The 18,539-nt window shown below is 38.0% G+C and overlaps 1 long non-coding RNA gene across 1 annotated transcript; it reads left to right on the top strand.

Moving 5' to 3' along the window:
* The first annotated feature begins 5,341 nt into the window (after positions 1–5,341).
* LOC141580337 (uncharacterized) lies at positions 5,342–7,069 on the top strand. Its single transcript, XR_012512569.1, has 3 exons — positions 5,342–5,392; positions 6,173–6,308; positions 6,906–7,069. It is a non-coding gene; the product is annotated as an uncharacterized LOC141580337 (long non-coding RNA).
* Positions 7,070–18,539: the final 11,470 nt, after the last annotated feature.

Below are 18,539 nucleotides of genomic sequence, written 5' to 3'. Positions count from 1 at the left end.
TGGGAGCCTGAGCTGAATAGAGAGGCAGGAAACAAGGTGCTAATAAAGGAAAGGAGCTTTGAAGGTGACAGAGTCCGAGGTTGAAGCATAAATATTAGAGAAGCTTGTGTCAAATCCAAGGACTACGTCAACATGGTCCCTAGCATGAAAGGGAAATTGACTTGGCAGTAATAATCTACACAGAACTAGGAGGATAAAATACAGGAAACAAAGGCCAAGAAGTAGGCGGTTGTGGTAATTAAAACAGGAAATAACTGAAGCCTGGATACGTACCCTGGCGGGGGAAGAGCAAAGAGGGATTATATGTTTCACTTAGAGAGATAGGGATGAATACAACCGTACCCCTTAATTATTTTTCTCTAAAATAAACTGGCATGTTTCTAATAATGAGAATCTGCAGCTTTCTAATAAAAAGACATTTCTAAAACAGTTTGGTCAGGATTAAGGCTAGGAGGTTGAAAAACAGGAGTTCTGACTATATGCAGATGAATCTGGAAAGAAAACCACCACCACCACCAAAAACAAAACAAAAAGAAAATTCTGATGTAGCCAAACAAAATAAACAGCAATTTCAACTGGCTGGCTTTCTTGCTCGTGTTTGTGAGCCCAGATAAGGAGCTTTGTGGTGGTGGGAAGGCAATGAAGCCTTAATTGCCTGTTAACTGGCTCCTTCTGGATGCATCCTCTGCGCACTCTGTCGCCTGTCCCCTGACTGGGCCGCTGCCGCCTCTGCTAAACGGGTTCTGATCAGCTAAAAATCACACAGTAATTTAAGCTGGAAATTTTAGTTAAATCCAGACAATTCCCCAGCATCTTTTCAAAAGGATGAAGGCTTTAATCAGTGCAATACAAACCATGGGGAATAAGGGAGAGATCAGGTCAGGATGCAGGTCAGAAAAACTATAGAGGAAGTGCTAATGGGATAAGGGCGCCTGAGCTTTTTATCTTATTAGCGCTTCCCATGTCAAATTAGCAAAAGGGTTCAGGCACTAAAGTGTTAGATAAAATGTTCATATGGTATGTGCTCCCCAGAAGGATTCTCGAAGAGCTTGTTCCAAGGAGATTCAAGTTTTCTTCGCTTTTCTTTTTTACCTTTGGAGACAAGCGTGATCATGGGAAACCAGACTCCTGGTGACCTCTGTGGAACTATGGCTTAGTCAGCAGGGCTGCCACATTACAAAACTCTAGACAGCACCATTCACAAAGAATACGATGTGAATGGTGCCCATGCAGCCATGCAAAGTAGGAATTTACTCTTTGCATCACATGGATACCTAATTAAAAGGATGTAGGCAGTTATTTAAAAAATCTATTCATTCAGTAAATTTGTACTAAGAACTTTCTATGTGCCAGCCACATTGCTCTTCTCTCAGTTAAATTACCTAACAGAACTAAAACACTTAGAACAGTGTTAGCGGGGAATTTTATCATTATTAGTTTTTAAACATACTAAGCTCCTTCTTACCTCAAGATCTTCTTTTACTCTTCCTCTCTATTTTAGAAGGTTTCTGCTCCTTTCCACTTTCTTACTTCATGGCTACGTTCTTCTTGCTCTTTGGGGCTAAGCTTAAAATTCACTTCCTAATTATTCTATCTAAAGTAATTTACCTCCTCCTCCTCTCTATTTGTACCTGTTTCAGCCCCACACTGGTTTCACAAACAGCATCTGTCATCATCTGCCAGTAGCCTATTGCTTTATTTACTTACGTATCATCTGGCTTATCCGATGGTGGGTAATCTTCAAGGACGGACCCAGTATTGTACATCAAAAGACCTGAAACAATCTTTATTAAAAGGATGTATGAATAACTGAGTCACCATAGCACCTTAATTTTCCCAAGAAAAACTTAGTTTTCAGTACATTCTTTTTCTGTTTTTCTGAGTCAAATTGTGAACCCAATTTTGGTGGGATATAGTTATTAACATGTTTACTGGTTTCTCTTCAAGTTTGGGAGAGGTTTGAATTCAAGAGAAACATGACAGTATGAAAGGGACAATTTCCTAATAGTGCATGGCTGTGGCAGCCTTGTAGGATGGGTGTTATGCAAGTTCTTCACAATACCACAATAAACACTCTGAAGCCTGAAGTCAAAATATGAAACATTCAATTATTGAATGTAAATATAGTCTTGATTCACTAACACAAGGGCTGTTTGTGTAAACTATGCAACTGTGCACTTGTTTAATTTATTTTTTAGGAAGAGATGGTTTCCAGGGTATTCCGTATTCTGAATTTATTGAACTGGACACTCAAATGCAGCAAATAAAGACTATGATGTCCTTTGTAGTATATAAGATATATACAACATTGTCTTGTGGCTGCAGAGATGCTTGCCACCACTATTGCTCTGAAATTTTACTGCTGATTGATGTTTATTTAGATCAACTGAACCACCAGAAGATTCAGCTAATTTTATTCAAGCAAGGCACTGATAATATCAAAGACATATTTCATTTTTTTTAGTAAGTTACCAGAACTCTGTACCTACACCGTGTCAATAGTTGATACAGTTTTCATTAAGTAGCAAATTTCAATCAAAAGGATGAATTAACCATTGTTAGAAATGACAAGCTCTGATTATATAGTTCAATAAAGGCTCTTTAGTTGCACTGGAAACTTCCTCAGCTAGCTCAAATAAACAATTTGTTGTTAATGCATGATATCCTCAGAGAAATAAGTTATACCCATGTCTCTTGGGAACTAGAGCCCCCAGAGACTGAGGCATCTACTTGCTCCGTTTACCTGACCTCTTTAGTGGCCGATGCAATCTATCTTCTTTGGGTGCTTCTGCTTCATTGTTTCTACTTCTCTCTGGAGAAGGACATTGGTGCATCATGGTTGATCATGGCTGCTCCAAACCTCACGTGACATGACCTTTCATTCTGTACTCCTCTCCTGTACTATTTTTCTAAGTATGCAATTTGTTGAGAGAAACTAATTAGTTGTTGGCAAGGGAATGGATTGATTTTCCTAGGTCTGATGTTCACCTTTGACTCAATCTGCCATGTTGAGATGGCTGTGTACCATGGACACATGGTTGGCTGTCTAATCCAGTCCTTTAGCGGGAATTGAAAGAGGAACTGAAATTCTAAGCTGTGTATGTCACCATATACCACATAATCAATCTTCGACATTTATCAACACACGACAAAAGTTCATGGAAACAAAAAGAAGAGCAGAAAAATTGAAGTAGTTTTTAGAAAAATATATAACGGAGATTTGGGGAAAATGCATCTTGCTTCATACATAGTTTTCACTGAACTCATCACTGTGTCCCTAGGTTTAAGGCTACTTTCATGATGTAGCATAAGATTCTTCAAATTTAGGAAATGCAGTAATTTTATTCTAAATAATCTTTCTCATTTTAATTTTTCCTCCCATGCATACATGGGGATGCATTTCAGGGGTAATATGAGGAATATAATTTGGATTCCACTTTCTTTTTTCCAGCTTTCACAAGATCTAAGTCCCCTCAGGCATGATTTCCCTGACTTAAGTTTCAATGAATAACGATCTTTGGTTTGTAGCAAATATCTTTCTTTCTGTCTTTTTTTTCTCTTCCACCTTTTCCTTTTATCTTCCAAAATCCATTATTATTTTCTCTAAACAACAATTCTCAGTTTCTTTTGTAGTTACACAACTGTTGTGAATATTAATGGTATTCTTCAAGGGATATTATTTATAGCAGGAAATATGGGTCTTTGATCAGTGCTTTTCTTAAACGAAAACCTCATGAATTGTGGGTAGATTGTATTTCTCTTATCTTACGTTGGGCATTTCGGTGCTCATTTCAATCTTTCCTTATGTTACAGAGTCGGAGGCTGCTGGAGACTTTTAAGTTGTTCTTTTCAAAACGCCTTTTTCTCCTTTATTATGTGATCTCTCTAAAGCTGGCTCTGGGAATGGTGATGTCTGCCCTGGTTGGAAATCCTTTTGCTACACTCCCTAAAGGCAGCAAGCAATTCAGGGGGGAGTGTGTAATTTGTTTTGTACCATGGAATTCCTGCCATGCCTATATGTATTTAGACCACAGGCAAACCAATAAAGTTGTCATAGAAACAAAGCATTTCATGAATAAATCAATCCATAACAAACTTGTAAACTTCAAACAACCCACTGTGCTTTAACAACACATCCGTTACACACACAAAATAATCATGTTCGTAATGAGCAATGCACAATATTATTCTTTCCCATACATTTGGTCCTGTTTGCCATCTTATAAATATTCCTTAATGTATTTTTATGCAGCCTGTAGATTCCTACGGAGCTGGAATGAAATAAGTAACTCCAGCTGGCATGATAATACCAGAAAAGCAGACTTTAAAAAATGTACCTTATGGTGAACCCCAGTTCACACAATATGTTTGGAAAACCTATTCAGATCAGAGGGGATTGAGACTGTGGCTAATAAAGTTTCCAATATTCCTTTTTTATTTTTCAGTTTGCTTGTTTGGCTTTTAATATCCTGCTCTGCATATAGCGGGCTTCTTCAGGGAATGTGGTTGACTGGCAGCGGGGTGGGGTGAGGTATTTGAAAAGTGGCACTGGGTATTTTAGAAAGGATGAACAATCCGTGCCAGACACTATCATGACCTGAATGGAACAAGAAAATGCTTTGAGGGAAAAAAAGAATATTTGTGTGTAACACTTAAGTTCCTTTGCAGATGGTAAAACGACGAGGAAGACAGAGCTAGAGGAGGTCAGTGTAGTACGAGTCCTCTGGAGCTTGCTCTGGCTTCTAGAACATGAGAGCTTTTCTTATTTTCATTTGGTGTGAAATTCTCTCTGTGACTCCATTTAGGTGTTGTCCTGCCTAACAAACATCCTGGATTAGATCACCTTACTGCAGTATGTTCCTCTACTCCCATGAGTTCTGTTAACACCTTTGGCTACACTTTCATTGTGACGTCTCAGGCTTCTGTCATCAGATGATCAAGGGAGCCTCTGTCCATATATTAAGGTATAGATTAGAATTTTGTTTTCTCATAACTGCCTTAGTAATATTCAGCCTTACTATATTGAATCTCATGACATTGGGAAGATTCCAGAACTTTTCAGCCCCTGTCAATTATTAAAATTTAGTCTAGTTTAGTTTATAACCTGAATTCCATATTTAAGTCAAATTCTCTTCTTCAACGTTTTTAAGTGGGGAGAGTGGCTTTGGCCAGCCCTCTCGATTCACGTTTCCTATTCCAGGGGTTTATGCAGATCCCTGGGACACCTCTTTGCCTGAGCACTACCAGGTCTGGATGGACAGAAGAGGCTGCTGCAGTTTTTTTGTTTAAGCTACTGGGAAGACTCCTGCTCATTCTGCTCTCTGTGCTTCTGGTGGCCTTCACCAAGTGATGGTCTCTCCCAGGTGGTGTACATGGTTTCCTTGGATCTATGGTAGGCTTCCCTAAAGCCCATCAATTATTGATAACATCCTCGTAAATGGGATGCCACCTCTCTTTTACCCTTGTTAGGGGTTGTGGGTGGAATAGTGTTCCCCCAAAAATTGTATTCACTGGAAGCTGTGAACGTAACTTTATTTGGAAATAGAGTCTTTGTGGATGTAACAAAGTTAAGATAAAATCACTCTGGATTAGGGTGAGTTTTAATTCAGTGACGAGTGCCTTTAAAAGAAGAGGGAAATTTAGACACAAAGACACAGGGGAGGAGAAAGCCAGATGAAGACAGAGGCAGAGATTGGAGTGACCCATCTACCAGCCCAAGAACATCTAGGATTTATGACAATTGTGAAATATTAGCAAAATGTAAGGCAGAATTCTTGTCTAGAGCCAAAGGGAATGTGGCCCTGCCAACACAGTGATATGGGGCTTGTAGCCTCTAAAATCGTGAAAAAATAAACTTGGTTTCAGCCACCCGGTTTGAGGTCCTTTATTATGGCAGCCCTGGGAAGCTAATAAACAGATCTACACCTCAAATTTCACGTCTAGGTGGGGGGGAAAAAAAAACATTCAACATCCTCACAAACCTTGAAACCAGTGCGCTCCAAACTGAAGTCATTTTCTTTCCCTAAATCTGCTCTTCCATGTGTATGCCCAGATCAAGCCTGGCATCCCGCTCCTCTGTGACTCCAGCCTCCCTCTTGAGAGTTGTCTTCTACTCTTCCCTCTATCTCACGTCCTCTCCATCCCCACATTGTTAAGGCCTCATTTCTTTCAGGGGGAAGTCTAGACTCGAGGTTTATTCTGCCTCCATTCTCTGCCCTCGAGGTGTCTCACTAGTCTCGCCTGCAACCAAAGGTTCGCATTATGCTTTGCTTCCTATGTCAAGCTGTACCTCACTCACCCCAGCTAAGGTACTTATCTTTTCTTTGTTCCTTCTCTGGGCCCCCATAGCACTTTTGTATCAGTTAGTCACCGATGCCTTCTGCTCTGACTCACTCAACTCTGAACTCGTCGGGGCAGGCAACTTTGCGTTCTTCATCTCTGTTTCCCCCAGTGCTGAGCAGAAAGTCTGATTAGACAGAGCAAGGAGAAAGGCATGGTATGGGTGGAAGTACAGCAAAGCGGGTAACACCTAAGAGAAAGGGATAAAACTCCAGAAGGATAAAAACACCTATATAAAAAGATATTTTAACTCTCCTGGAATTTTGACTTCCCATAAGTGGTAAAGGGGCTCATAGAAGTTATGTTATAAATACAGGACACATGATAACGTTCCCACATGGTTTACGATGTGCCAGACCTACGCTGAGCACTTGCATTGTCCCTTCATCTACTCAGCAGCCTCTGACAAATTCCTTTTATTGATGAAGCAAATGCGGCTCTGAGATATTAAGTAAATTGCCCTAGGTCGCACACTCGATAAGTGGCAGGAATGGTATTCGAACTCAGTTGTGTCTGAATCTGATCACGGTTTTAACACCTAAGATTTACCCTGTCATGTTGCATAGGTTCCGAGCATTATGAGCATTCTCCCACAACTGAGGAAGTGCAGCTGTTGAATGCAGTTTTTCTTGATTAAGTCAACATCAATCTAAAGTCGGTAAGGAATATCTTCATTAAAGAATATTCTGCCCAAGTTTCATACCTTAGTGATTTATTTAATCTTTGCATCATAGAGAAGTATATTAAACATCTTTAGAATATCAGTGAAAAGATTTTTCTTAAACATTTATGTGTATTTCCTTAAGTGTTAAATAGAGTTATTGTTGAAGGCTGCTATAATAATTAAATAACATAACAGAAAACATTCATTTCTCTCTCTCTCTTTTTCATCTTTTTCCTGAACCATGAATTGCATATAATGCCTTATAGTTTGTAAAAATATATTCATATATACTTAATCATATAAAATATTAATTATGAAATACATTATATGAAACACATAGTAGTAGTAGTAGTAGTAGTAGTAGTAGTAGTAGTAGTAGTAGTAGTAATTCACTTGACCAGCATATTTGGAGAGTTGAAAAGATACAGCTTCTCAGGGGTCCTCACCATCAGGCTGGGCCAGATGTCCCAGGACCGTCAGAACTGATTTACCAATTCTGAGAGCACACTGTGCTCTGGGCATCCCTGACCACCCAGTGATCACTCAGCAGCAAGCTGAGCACGTCAGTGCCAACCTTAATCCTCAGGGATGCCTCATAGGCTGAGGGTAGTACAAAAAGACTTGTTCGGGCTTACAACTGTTTTGGACTTAGATTTCAAAGAGTTTAACTTAGACTTTAAACTCTTAAAAATCACTGTGTCAAAAGCAAAATCATATGGGATTCTCAACCTAAGTATATAAGTGCATTTTTTTTTTTTGTCAGCAGAATATCCATTGGATTTAAAAGATTTTCAAAGTGGTTCATGAGCCAATGATGGTTAGAAATCTTTTTTTTTATTTTTATTTTTTACCTTGGGACTATTCTGGGGATCCCTATAAATTCTGGGGTCACAAAACATCTGGCCAAATAAAATTCCATCTGCCCCAGAAACTGTATGAAGCTCAGTTAACCCCCTCAAAACCTTTTAAAACGTGTTTAGGCTTTGTGTAATTGCCTGTATCTATCCTTACTCCTCTAGATTCATTGTTAGGATGGTAATTGTGGCTTTTGACTCCTGAAGGATACTGCAGCATGCAAGCAATGCAAAGTAGGCATTTAAAAATGTGGAAATTCAGGTTTCTTTGAGGGAGTCTTCATTGAGGCTCTTCCTTCTTAAAATTTCCATACAGCCATTTCTTTCTCACTTGAATTTACCTAAATACTAAGTTAGAAATAAAATATATCTGTAGAAGAAAGGGGATAAAAGTCTTAATTCACTTATTATCCGCTTGTTTTAGAGCAGAGAGACACACATCTAAGATACACCTAAGACACTATGTCAGTTCAACTTTTGTAACCAGGAAGATTCGGGTTCATTTTTGTGCTCCCCATATACCAGCTGTTTGAACTGGGAGATAACGACAGTGGAGATAATAGTATATAATTCTCAGGAGAACAGTAACAATTAAATGACTATTTGGTAATATTAAATGAGTTACTTTTTTTTTTTATTTTAAGCATTGCATGAAGAGTTAAAAATAACATATGTCAAGTCAATCCTTTAAATAGCCCCAGTTTAAAGTGAGGAAATTAAGGCTCAGCTCGATAAAATAATAACCTCAGGGCTCATTTATTGCCTTGCACACAACGCATGCTTTTTATTTTAATATAATTTCTTTTAGAGACAGGGTCTTTTTCTGTTGTCCAGGCTGGAGGGCAGTAGCATGATGGTAGCTCCCTGTAGCCTTGTCCTCCTAGGCTCGAGCCATACCTCCACCTCACCTCCTGAGTAGCTGAAACTATAGGTATGTGTGCTGCCATGTCCGGCTACAGATTTTTTTTTCTTTTTTATTATTTTTGTTTACCATACCTTCCATTTTTATTATTTTAATAATTGTCTTAAATTTTCAGCATGCATATATACATTAATAGAATCTAAAAGTGGCTGGGCACCATGGCTTATGCCTGTAATCCCAGCACTTTGGGAGGCTCAGGTGGGGGGATCGCCTGAGGTCAGGAGTTCTATAAGGGGTTGTATTGAATCTGTAAATTATATTCAGCCTGGCCAACATAGTGAAACCCAGTCTCTACCAAAAATATAAAAATTTAGCTGGGCATGGTGATGGGCACCTGTAATCCCAGCTACTTGAGAGGCTGAGGCAGGAGAATCGCTTGAACCCAGGAGGCAGAGGTTGTAGTGAGCTGAGATTGCCATTGCACTCCAGCCTGGGCAACAAGAGTGAGACTCCAACTCAAAAAACAAACAAACAAAAAATAATCTAAAAGTTATTAACTCAGGGCGGCTGGGTGGGGAGGGGTGAAAAAAGAAAGTTATTAACTCTGCCCACCTTCTGACTCTAAAGGACCTTAGAACCCTCTAACTCCAGTTATTTTCTTCCAAATTATAATATAAGTTATAGTTTTTCGGTCTTTTAGTTCCATCTTGCTTTCTGCCCTTCAAATGAGACATTATTTTGGTCTCATATAATTAGTTCTTTTTAGGTTTACCTATATTTTATTAGTTTCTTGCTCACGGTTTTTGAGTTATAACCCTTCCATGCAGCTCATTTTTGCTTCTTTTTTTTAATTGCATTTTAGGTTTTGGGGTACATGTGAAGAACATGTAAGATTGTTGCATAGGTACACACATGGCAGTGTGGTTTGCTGCCTACAGATTTAATTTTCTAAGAGCCAAATTAACAAAGACTGATTTCAGATTCTAGTCAATTAAGAAGAAATGACCAAGTTTTGTAATTAAGAGGCAAAGGACATAACATATCTTAATATGATTCATCTTTTGTAATTTTTTTTTTTTTTGAGATGGAGTCTTGCGCTGTCGCCCCAGCTGGAGTGCAGTGGCGCGATCTGGGCTCACTGCAACTTCTACCTCCCGGGTTCAAGCGATTCTCCTGCCTCAGCCTCCTGAGTAGCTGGGATCAGCCGGCCACAACACTTGGCTAATTTTTTGATTTCTAATAGAGATGGGATTTCACCATGTTGGTCAGGCTAGTCTTTCTTGAACTCCTGACCTCGTAATGTCCCCGCCTCGGCCTGCCAAAGCGCTGGGATTACAAGCATGAGCCACCGCGCTCGGCCCTGTTTTGTATTTTTAAAAAAGTGCTCCACTTGTCTATTAAGATCTTTTTTTCCCCCAACATTTATTTAGATACAGGAGGTACATGTGCAGGTCCGTTACATAGGTATAACGGACTCAGGTACTGAGCATAGTACCCAATAGGTAGTTTTTGACTCCCGCCCCCACCTCGCCCAGTATTTTGCAGTGACTATTGTTCCCATGTTTGTGTCGGTGGGTGCTGAATGTTTAGCTTCCATTTATAAGTGAGAACACGTACACAGCATGTTATTAACAAAAATGTTAGCCTTTCATCTTCTCCTCAGTTTCCAGGAGAAACAGAAGCCCTAAGGTACATAGTACATGGTAGACTTTCTGTTTCTCCTGCATTCATCCAACCAGCAGCAAAGCTGCTACTTGGGGCCCCACCCACTGCTTCCTCTCTTTCCAGCTCTCTATCAGAAAGGCGGATAACTTGCTGAAAGGCAAATACAGACATTATCTGGTAATTAGGCTCATTAATTTTATAGGAAATTCTTTAATTTTCTATGGGGCCATGTTCTTGAAATGCATTATCTCCCTTTTATGACTTCACTTGCCTCAATGTCAGTAGAGATTAAAGGTAACATGCCCTGCTGGGAACAAACACAATTTTCCAGCAGCTGCATTTTGTTTTCCTTAATAATTAACAATTGCTGCTGACTAACCCTTGCAGCATAAAATGCCCACCTTATCACAAAAGAGTGGGCATTGGTTTGAGGAACTCACAAGGGATATCAGCAAAAGAAGTGTGATTAAAACATTAAAGATTTAAAGGTTGACATTAGGATGAAAGGTGGAATTACGGTAAATATAATGCTGTTTAACATTAAATGGAATGTGTTGTACTTGCAACAGTTGTTCATTTCAACATTAATTATTAAGGGAACCTGACAACTCATTTTTAATTCACAACTAAAGACAAAATTTCTTCAGATGTAAATACAACAAAGAAGCTCAGAAAGTTGGTGCTTTTATTCTCTTTTATTGTTCCATGATTTTTACCTTAATAAAATCTATAAGCAAATTAGAATGGAATGTACCTAAATTGTATAAACCAGGCTGTATTATTACATTCTCATATTGCTATAAAGAAATGCCTCAGATTGTGTAATTTATAAAGAAAAGAGGTTTAATTGACCAATAGTTGAGCATGGCTAGGGAGGCCTCAGGGAACTTACAATCATGGCAGAAGGCGAAGGGGGAGCAGACACTTTCTCCACAAGGCAGAGGAAGGAGAAATGCAGAGCGAAGTGGGAAGAACCCCTCAAAAAATCAGATCTTGTGAGAACTCATTCACTGTCATGAAAGCAACATGTGGGGAACCACCCATGATTCAATTACCTCCACCTGGTCTCTCCCTTGACATATGGAAATTATGGGAATTACAGGAATGACAATTCAAGATGACATTTGGGTGGGGACACAAAGCCTAACCATATCATAAGCTTAGTTGTTGGTGAGCTGATACTATGCCATTGGAAGAGAGATTAAGAAGTAAGTCAGGTTATATTGGAAATTGTTTCACATATCTTCATTATTTTGGTTTCAAGACTTTCTTGGAGACACACAATTTAAACAGGATTTGTAGCAAACTTTGTATTTTAAATCAATTTTCTTCTAAGGAGACAGCAAACATGTTCATTCTTTGTCTTTTAATAAGAAACAAACAGTGGATGATAATATGGTCAAATATGCATCGCCTGGGTTTATATGTGAAATTGATAAATATTCAAATTGGATTCTGAATCTACTGTCAATTACTATGTGCATGCTCTTTGTTGAGTAAAACTTGGAGGAAATTTTTGATGACCAAGTGACACATTGTATAAATGTACTTTAAAAAAGAGAGAAAAAAATGATACAGTGAAGAAATTTATGGTGGGGAATTCAAAGGGCAATTTTGGTTAATTCTTTCTGGTAAAATACAATAAAAGTCAATAATGCTACTATGTGATTATGATTTATTTTCACATTAAAGAACATCTACGGATTGGTATCAGGGTTATCAATTAGCAGGGTTTAGAGTCCATGACCAGAAATTGTTAAATATATAAGAACATCATTAAATATCTTTGAATTCACCTTTTAAAAAATTAATTGTGTAATTTTAAAAAGCCACAGTAAATTACTGATAAAAGGTAGTTTCCTTATTGCATGTTTTTCTACTTTTCTCTTAGGTGGGTTTCTTTCTTACACCTCAGTTGTCTCCATCTGTACTAAGAAGGAAATACCATTACTGATGCATGGTAGGTCATTAAACTCAACATATCATTACAGAGCCAACCAGTTTAGGCCAAGTTATGCTGCAGTAACAAAAGATCTAAAAATGTGGTGGTTTGCATAAATGAAAGTGCGTTTCTCACTAATGTCATATATTTATTGAGTGTTGTCTTTGGTTCTTCATTCTGGGACTCAGGCGAAAGTATCGTCCCCAATATGGGATATTGTTAGTATCGTGGGAGAGGGGAAAAAAAAGAAGACGGAAGCACTCAATGATTCTTTGAGCCTTTCTTAGAAGTAGCATAAGTCATTTTGCTCACATTTCAATGGTCAAAGTAAGTTACAAGGTCAATTCTGACGTTATTGGGGTGGGGAAGACTAAAAAAGGGAACCAATTTTGGAAAGGATAATAAAATTTACTTCCTCTCTACACAAACATATCTTAAAGCTTTTCTGTAATTATATCCTTTGAGATATATGTACACAAGTTTTTTGGAGCATTTAGATTGGCAACTAGCACCCATCCTCTCTCTGATATTCTTATAGGGGAGAATTATCATGTTGATTTTATAGTAGAAAAAATATTAAATAAAAATAATTTTTAATTAAAAAAAATCAAGTGTCCATCAGTGGACTGGAGATGCTGTGGAAACAGAAATCTGTCAACTGACCCTGCCCTAAGGAATATGAATCAGAAAAATTGGATAGGTATTAGTTGTAGTATACTTCTATACTGCCATCCTGAAATGCTCATCTAGAATTAAACATGTCTTATGGATATTAGGAAAGCTAGAATTTACCAGTTTGAGAATAAGATGAAACAGCTACTGCAAAACATAAGGTCATTACCCTTAATGGATAAAGGGGTAACTGCCCCCAAAATGAGTCATAAAACATTCATTTTACAAAATAGGAAAATAAAGCAAATTTATGATGATAGAGAATAATCTTTTTTAGAACATGTCTTGAATAGCATTGAAGAATTTGCAAAATGTTTTACCTGAAATCATCAATTTAAGTATGCAGGATATAGGCTACTAGCCTCATTTTCTGTGTAGGGGAGCTCGGAGTTCAGGTTCGGTGAGGTAAGTAACTTGCTTAAGGACATGGCAGTCCTAAGATTCAAATGCAGATCTCCCACTCTCATTTCAGTGTTCTCTCCACTGGCATAAGCTGCCTCCCAATACAGAAAACTATATCCTGCTAAATGGGGAAAAATTGGCAAATATGCTTTAATGGAAAAAAAATACAGACTTGAGTTTGGTCCTGGCTGTGTTACTACTAAAGTGATGTTATATGTTTAGACAAGTCACTTCAGCTTTGATGCCCCAGCTTCTATGCCTACAATATCAGGGCATTGGATTATGTATTTTCTCAAGGCCTTGTCTTAACAGTAGTACTTGATAAATTAAACAACTTATAGTCTTTTCCCTCACACTGACCCTCAGCACCCAGACACCTACCAAATCAGGAAGAGAATGTTTTTTATCCAGCACACTAGCTAAAGCCACCCTGAAATTGGAAGAATTATTGTTAACTCCAGAAACTCAACTAGTTAAGGGGAAAAAAAAAATAATGTATTGGCTCATGCAACTGGGAAGTCCTAAGTGACACATTCTTCAGACATGACCAAAGGCAAGGATTCAGAAAATCTAGCCCCCCCACCGCCACCCACTTTTCTTACTATCTATCCTTCTCTCTCATTTGTATTTGTCTCAAAACAGCCTTATTCTCTCTCACAGTAAGCAAGCTGGGTTGCTTTATTTGTTGATATGTGAATATAACTGACCACTGGTAGCTCCAGAGATGCATCCTTCTAAAATAGAGAAGCCAGAGGACTTCTCCAAATCCAAATCCAAAGAGCTTTGAGAAGGACTCTGATTAACCAGGCTTTGACCACATGCCCTCCCCTCTGCTAGAGCCATCACCGGTAAGGGGAATGTAAACTGTGATTTACCAGACATCTATCACCCACTCAGCCCCTTGAACACATGTTTGGCAGGCCCACTGGAACCGGTCAGGCAAGAGGAAAGGCAGTTCCCCACAGAGAGTGAGTGCTGTTACCAGAAGAATGGAGAAGGGGCTATGGTTGGAAAAGCACAATAAATATTCACTGCACACAGTTAACATACATCTGAGCTGTCTCACTCACAATTGGATTCCCCAATCAATGGATGAAAACTTGATGATGACACACACAATTATAAGCTCTACGCTATGAGTAGAAACATGATCATATTTTAGACCCGTAGTCATATTATACAACCCCTCCAGCATATCAAAGGACATATGGAGAGGATCCATCCTTGACAGCATTCTTAATTTTAGGAATTACCACATACTTCCATACCTCCCTTAGGAACCCATAAGAAATATTTCATATATAGTCATAACCTTAAGAATGTTTCTCAAAGCTTGTTTTGTGGACTTCCAGTATTATGAGGTGTTGTGAGCAAAAAGAGTTCTGTGGTTAATTCTGTTGAGAAATGTTCCACATTGTCTTCATCGTAGAGAGTCACGATGTATCTTAGCATATTTAAAGTCATGGTAAAGAAACCTTAAGTCAGTATTTCCCAAACACTTTTGATTAGAGAACACCCGAACCACACACACACACAGCAAAGAAAGAAGGAAGCACAGAAAAAGAAGAAATAGAACATCTAATGATATCCTGTGGAAGTTCTTTGGATTGAATTTTGGAAAACAGCAACCTAAATCTCTATTTTACATATATTTGTTTTATGTCCCCTTTTAGGACAGAAAATTCTCCTAGTACTTCCCACCTGTTTAGAATTAACATTTTTTAAAAGTTTCATGAGACTCAAACCAGTTTTAAGTTACTTCTGCATGACAAATATGTGAGAACTTACCAAATCCCTAACATTTTTGATATCATAAATATAATGCTTGGAATTTAGAGGCAAACACCACTCCAACATAAAAGTATTAGTTTAAAGAAATTGATCATTGTAAATTGATTGCAAAGAAATTATTTATGTGCAAAGAAATGTATTTTGGGGGATCTAGAGGTAGGTAAGACAGATATTTCTCATGAAATAATCAACTGGATGGTCTGACTTTAGCATGTTTGAAAATCTCTCTGAGCTTTACTTTCCTCCCTCGTGAAACTGAGATCGTTTACTTTCCAGAGCTGTTTTGAAAAATTACATGATAAAATGTAAAAACGGAACTTGGTAATTATTAAATATGTTTAAAGTAACACTCTTTCTTAGCATTCATTTTTCAGCCTAAATTTTCAAATCTTAAAAGTTTATCTACTGAATGCTAGGTGTTGGGGGAGGAGAGCATAACTAATTAAAAGAAATGAATCAGCTATAGTTATGGGTAGAAAACTGCTTACAAAACTCTTAGAAAAGAAAATAACCATTTACATAAAGAGAAACAATACAAGGTAGCAAGTGTCAACCAAATGAAGTTCCAAGACATTAAATACTATAGGAGCTCAGGAGTGGGAGAAGTCACTGGAGGGGTAGTTAGCTCTAACAATGCTTTATGGAGTCTTGAATGAAGCAAAGAGGAAGAAAAATAACAGATTAGAAGAGAAAAATAGCATAAGCAAAAGGCATGGAGATTAGAAAATTGGATATTTTTAAGTGACAGTGAATAGATTAAAATAATTGTAGTGGGCTGGGCAAGGTGGCTCACGCCTGTAGTCCCGGCAACTTTGGGAGGCCGCGGCAGGCAGATCATGGGGTCAAGAGATCGAGACCATGATGAAACCCCGTCTCTACTAAAAAATACAAAAATTAGCTGGGTGTGGTGGCACACGCCTGTGGTCCCAGCTACTCAGGATGCTGAGGCAGGAGAATTGCTTGAACCCAGGAGGCAGAGATTGCAGCGAGCCGAGATTGTACCACTGCACTCCAGCCTGGCGCCTAGCAACAGAGCAAGACTCTGTCTCAAAAATAATAATAATAATAATTAGAATAATAATAATAATAATTGTAGTGAAAGAATTGGAGCAGTGCAATTTAGGGTATATAACAAGGCAGGTTGATCAAGTCCAGAAAGTACAATGCTTTGACTGCCAGACTGAAGTATGTACACTTTTTCTCATCAAGTAAACAGATGATATTAGATATTCTTAAGGCAGGAAAGTGGCATAAAATAGTTAATATTTCTGGTCAAATAGTATGGTAATATGTACAAAGACTTAGTTCAGCTTGGAGGGAAATTTTGACCTTAAAACTTTCTGGCTAATATGCTTCTAAAAGCATTTTGAAGGATGCATACTCACCAGGAAACCTGATTGTCCCTAGGCATTCAGCATTGTCACATTGACCACTGCCCAAAAGGTGTTTGCCTGTATTGATCTTGTCAAATAGACACTAACTCCCTTCATCTGACAGGGTCAACCAATGGTTTCCCTTTCTGCCTCCTGTGACCACAGCTCAGGATCCTTGCATGAGTTCTCTTCTTGCCCCTGATAGTATCAAGTTCACTTTCTTCAACACAGGGAGCATTCCATTTGGTATTGGTCAGAGAAAATTCTTCATTCTACTCGATGAAACAATATACCCTTTAAGACATTTGCTCATTTTGAAGCACAAACCAGCCAGTGCTACCCCCTCACCCCCCAGACCTAATTCCTAATGTTGGAGAAAAGTGTCATATCCTCCCTTCACCTCATGTGACTCATCCTGCTAGATGGGTTTCTCATTGCATGGCCAAGACTTGCAAATGGTGTAATGACTCCCCAGTAGTCAGACCATCAGCAGCTGTGAGACTCTCACTAAGCTGATGAGGTTTCAATGAGAAGAATAATTAGATTTAAGATAAACATCTACTAGCCTTCCTTCCCAAGTTCCAGAGATGGCTAAGAGCCTTGAAAACAACAACAACAGCAACAACAAACCCATTGCATTCTAGGCCAGTCCCAGGAGTGTCCTGATGAAGGCTATTTTTGAACTAGTGGTGCATGAGAAGAAAAATCTGCTTTGAATGTGGATGAGTAAGCAACTCAACACATAAAAACTTGAGTTTGCGAAGAAATAATTTCCACATATTTCACCTTTTCTCCCCTATTCTCATCCCTGTCACATAGTTAAGAAAATAATGTGCCTCTAAATACAGATAATCTGAAAACTCTAAATATCACTCTCTGAAGAGACATTTAATTGGAAAGTATTTTTCTAAATTAGAAAATTAGAAAAAGTGTATATGATTTGTTGCTTTTTTGTGTGTTTTGTTTTGTTTGTTTTTTCTTACCTACTACAAGCTTTCTAATTGGAATGACTATTACCTAGTAGCACCAAGTAACTACTCCCCTAACTCTACCCCTTCTTTTGATGTCATTTGAAGAAACCAGCCTACTATATAAAGGAAAGTGAATGAACATTCTTCCTACTCATCTCTTTACCAGACAGGGAATAGTGAGGCCCCGAACAATCTCTGTACAATTTGATCCGATCAGAGGGAGACCATAGAACCACTCTCACATTGGAAAGTGTAAGAAAGTACAGTGTAGGAGAAAAACACAGGCTTGGTAGCTAGGTAAATCTAAATTTAAATCCTTTCTCTGATTCTTATAAACTACATGAGCTTAGGAAAATTAATTTTCTGAACCTCAGTTTGACCATGTGCAAAAATGTAAACAAGTGTTGTCATGAGGATGAAAAAAATTACGTGTATTAAATACAAGTAGCTCAGATCCTGACTCATTAAATGTCCAACAAATGGCACATATTTCCTTCTACATATTTTTGCATTTAAAAAAATATTTATTTCCATCTACTTATCTAACCATCCATCCATGCATCCATCCCTCTAGAAAAATCAGAGAAACATATAATTAATGCTGAATTTTTATGCTAATGCATGTCTCCTAATCACAATGCTTTCTGTTTATGGATCATTGGAATAAAGCATTTTTTTTTTCTGGAAGAAAAACACAGTATAAGCTTTTTTGAAGCTTGGAAATTAGCCTTAAGACCCACAGTTACATTGACTGAATTTTTGAGGCATGTTGATAAATAATTTTTAAAAAATACATACATTTATACTAGGTAAAGTGTGCTTAAAATTGAAATTTTGAAACTTGCAATTCTTACTACGTTTCTTTCTTATACTGCTGTACTAATAATATGGTATTTTGCAAAACATTAATGCCATACAATATGCCCTTATTAAATTTAATTGACAACTGAGAGAAAAAATTGTGGATTATCAATTTAAGGGAATTAGCACTTAAGTAAATAAGA

This window comes from Saimiri boliviensis, chromosome 11 (genome assembly GCF_048565385.1).
Source record: "Saimiri boliviensis isolate mSaiBol1 chromosome 11, mSaiBol1.pri, whole genome shotgun sequence".
NCBI lineage: Eukaryota > Metazoa > Chordata > Mammalia > Primates > Cebidae > Saimiri > Saimiri boliviensis.
The sequence above is the reverse complement of the archived record's forward strand: the minus strand, read 5'-3'. Positions and strand labels throughout refer to the sequence as shown.